The sequence below is a fragment of the Pteropus alecto genome, unplaced genomic scaffold, assembly GCF_000325575.1.
Source record: "Pteropus alecto unplaced genomic scaffold, ASM32557v1 scaffold42, whole genome shotgun sequence".
Classification (NCBI taxonomy): domain Eukaryota; kingdom Metazoa; phylum Chordata; class Mammalia; order Chiroptera; family Pteropodidae; genus Pteropus; species Pteropus alecto.
The window spans coordinates 5,193,866-5,198,186 of NW_006434825.1; the positions used below are offsets into that span (position 1 = coordinate 5,193,866).

The 4,321-nt window shown below is 49.5% G+C and overlaps 1 pseudogene; it reads left to right on the plus strand.

Annotated features, from left to right (window-relative positions):
• Positions 1-3,152: 3,152 nt before the first annotated feature.
• LOC102878225 lies at positions 3,153-4,115 on the plus strand (annotated as a pseudogene).
• The last annotated feature ends 206 nt before the right edge of the window (positions 4,116-4,321 follow it).

Here is a 4,321-nt window from a genome sequence, read left to right on the forward strand (position 1 = left end):
GGAACCTTTGTGAACTGTTAGTGGGAAAGCAAAATGGTACAGCCACTATGGAAGTAGTATGAAGGTTCCTCAATCCCGCTTCTGGGCATACATCCGAAAGAATAGAAAGCAGGATTTCAAAGAGATATTTGCCTACCCATGTTCATCACAGCATTATTCACAAAAGCCAAGAGGTAGAAGCAACCCAAGAGTCCATCAATGGATGACTGGATAAAGAAGATGCGATATGTATACACACAACGGGATGTTATTCAGCCTTAAAAAGGAAGGAAATTCTGACACGTGCCACAGAGTGGATGAACCTTGAGGACATTACAGTGAATGAAATAAGTGAGCCAGCCACAAAAGACACTGTGTGATTCCACTACATGAGATTCTTCGAGTTATCACATTCACAGAGAGATCAAGTAGAATGGTGGTTGCCAGGGGCTGGGCGAAGCTGGAATGGGGACTTGTTCAAAGGTACAGAGTTTAAGTTTTGCAAGGTAAAAAAGTTCTAGAGATTTGTCGCACAACTGAACTGTACCCTTAAAAGTGGTTAAGATGGTAAATTTTATGTCATATGTATTTTTTACTACAAAAAAAATCTAATTTTCAGTGTTAGAGCTATTAGTAACGAGTTTTTATTGAGCACTTACCCTGTGCCAGGCACTGATACCGGCTTCATAGGCATTATCTCATTTACGCTTCGCAACAATCCTAAGAGTTAAATTATGGTTTTCCCTCGTTTTCCTGAGAAAGAGAAAGGCTCAGTGAGGTTCAGTAACTGCTTAAGGTCACACAGCAACAAGAGCCGAGCACAGGGCTGCAACCCAGGTCCAGCTGATTCTGAAGGTCAAACTCTTAACTGCTCTGCTCTTCTGATCAGGGAGCAGCAGAGCCGGACCAGGCGGCCTGGGCAGCCCTCTTCCCAGCACTCCACCACGTGTCTCTTTTCTCAGTTTCGGTCCTTCCTTCCAACACGACTTCCACAGACATCACCACACCATCAGCCCTAAGTGTCTCCTTCAGAAAAACTGGCGCAAGCCTATGTCACATAACCATTATCTGCAATATAAATAGGACTCCTTCTCTTTTAAAACACTGCTCATGTCATTGACAATTCGTGCTCATTCCTGAGATTTCAAGTTGCTATTTTTGAAAAGTTATTTTGATGGCGTCTTGCCCCAGGGGCCCTTGGCCCTCTCAATCCGGGCATCTCAATTGGCAGAACACAGTGCAGCCCTCTGCGTTTGATTAGATATGTCTAATCTGCAACTTTGGCTGTTCCAAAAACTTCCCTGACACCCTCCGTCCCCACCCCACCCTTTGCTGAAAACAAAGTGCCAGATGGCTGCTGGTTGGCCTGATGGAAGGGAGGTTTGCAGAAAGAAGAGCTGGTAGGACAAGGCTGGCTGGTGGCCAGCCTCTTCCAATGTGGATGTCACTGAGCGCAGAAACTAATCCCCTTCATTCACTTCTCCAACCACGGTGAAGTCTGTGCCAGAGCTGGGCACGGGCCTGTAGTGGGGAGTGGCATGGTCGCTCCTCCCTGCCCTTGTGAAGTTGCCTTCTCAAGAGAGACTAGATCTGATTGCAACACAATCTGCGATGTGAATCGAAGGGTGTGTGAAGGGGAGCAGCTGGGGGGACCTTCTTTCTATGGCGTTTCGTAGAAGGCCTCTCTGAATTAGGAAGTAACAGGCACCAAGGCCCTGGGGCAGGAACGGGCAAGGTCTGTGGCTTGGTCTGTTCTGAGGAAGGAAAGCAGCCCTGGGGGTAGGAGCGTGGAGGGCAAGGATGAGAGTGACAGAAGGGGAGGCGGGGGAGGAAGCAGGGCCAGGTCATTTCAAGCAAGATGCCAGGAGGGGCCTTACAGATTGAGTGAGCACCTATGACAGGAGCACCTTCCCAAGTCAGGGTGTGTGTGTGTGTGTGCGCGCGTGCATGCGTATACGTACATGCATGCAGACCTACAGGGGGAGTGACAATTAAGCAAAACCCTACAGCAGAGGTTCTCAAATTGTGGCCCCCAGACCAAGAGCCTCAGCACCACTTGTGAACTTGTTAGAAGGCAAATCCTCGCCCCCGCCCCCCCAGACCTGCTGCAAGCCTGAGGATGAAGCGCCAAGCTTGGACCCAGTAGATGCTCCATTATTGGATGGTTGACTTGCAAGCCGTGTGAGTGTGCTCCAGTGTCAAAATGCAGAGCTGTGTGGTGAGGGCCCAGTGCGGCCAGCGGCAGTGCCCCCCTTGGACTGGAACCAGGACAGGGTCCAGCTCACGGGAGTTTGGCTGATTTCAAGGTGCAAAGGTAGAAGAGACACAAATGTGTCTCTACAGCTCTGCCCAGCGACACTTCACACTTGGCCTCCGTATGTCCTGGGTGGGGCTTAAACTTTTACAAGGTGTGAAAGGAATAAACATTCACTGAAGCAGGTTGGAAGCTTTTAAACCGGCTTCTAGTTAAAAAAAATAAAAATCAGGCAAACAAAAAAGTAGAAGGAAAATTATGTTATCTTCCACCTCCATTAACTCAAGACCAGCTTCAGGGGATGTTATCAAATTATCTGCTGAGAAAACCCACGTTGGGGCTGAAAACCAGCCTGAGCCTTCACTGGGGTGTGGGGGGAGGTCCTTTTTGGAAAGAAAGTTCTGTGCTTGGGAGCAGCTGAGCAGCCCTCTCACTTCAGAAAGCACCTCCTCCCCCTCGCTGCAGAGCAGCAGGCCTCCACATGGTAATTGCTCTGAGAGAAACAAGTTAATGGGGTTTAATAAAAATAGAACCCAAAGAGGCGTTGAATCCCCTATTTTTTGCAACCAGAGGTGCTGCCAGAGTTTCAGTTCCACAGGTGTCAGGGCTGGTCCCCTTCAGGCAGCGGGACCCTGTTGAGAATTACATAAGAGAAATGAGCTCATGGATTCAGTATTTTAAAACTCAATACAAAGCCATACAATGCTATCGACTGTGGCGTATTCTAATGGAGTGGGCGAGGGGTACAGGTCGAATCACATCCCGCTAGTCAGCCCAGACGGTAGAAGCCTGGGGTTGGGGATGTCCTGTGCAGTCTGCTGTCTAGCACCCATGTGACCAGCGAAGTCCATTGGCCGCTCCTCGAGCCATTTCAAATCTTCAAAAAGTAAAGTAGGGCCTTTCTGCTGCCGGCTGTCACATGGTCAGTCGGGCATCTCCACTAAGTCCATCTCCCAAAGAGCCAGGACAGCTGCGGGAGCTCGTCATCGCGGGTTTGCACTTTGAAACAACAGATGAGAGTCTGAGGAGCCATTCTGGGTGACGGGGAACGCTCACAGACTGTGGGGTGATGAGAGGTCCACACACCGAGCGTTGTAGACACTTTGGGTTTGTCACCTGTGCCTCTGTGGAAGCGGGGGATGCGGCCATGAAAGCGAGACCACACCGGCTGGATGGAAGACCTGTGGAACTGAAAAGGCCTGTCCCAGGAGAAGATGCTCAAAGACCTGGTGACAAAGGTTTTTGTTGGTGGTATTGAAGAAGACACTGAAGTACCTCCCCTACGAGATTATTTTGAACAGTATGGGGAAACTGAAGGGATTGAAATCGTGACTGACCGAGGCAGTGGCAAGAAGAGAGCCTTTGCTTTTGTAACCTTTGATGACCATCACTCTGTAGACAAGACTGTCTTTCAGAAGCACCGTACCGTGCGTGGCCACGACTGTGAAGTGAGGAAAGCCGTATCTAAGCAAGAGATGGCGACAGCTTCGTCCAGCCAAAGAGGTCGTCGTGGTTCTGGACGCTTCAGTGATGGTCGTGGAGGAGATTTCGGTGAGAACGGCAACTTCCATCATGGGGGAACCTTTGGTGGTCGAGACGGCTTTGGTGGCAGCCATACTGGTGGAGGATGTGGTGGCAGGGGATGGCTAATAATGAATTTGGTAATGATGGAAGCAGTTTGGGAGGTGGCAGAAAAGACAGTGATTTGGGCAATTACAACAATCGCTCTTCAGATTTTGGACCTACGAAAGGAGGAAATTGTGGGGGCAGAAGCTCTGGCCTCTGTGGTAGTGGAGGCCAGTACTTTGCCAAACCACGAAACCAAGGTGGCTATGGCGGTTCCAGCAGCAGCAGTAGCTGTGGCAGTGGCAGAAGGTCTTAATCACTGCCAGAAAACAAAGCTTAGCAGAAGAGGAGAGCCAGAGACGTGACAGGGAAGCTACAGGTTACAAGAGATTCGTGAACTCAGCCAAGCACAGTAGTGGCAGGTTCTAGCTGCTACAAAGAGGTCATGTTTTAGATAATACTCATGCGTGTGGGCAAAGAACTCAAGGACTGTATTTATAACTAATTGTATAACGGGTTATT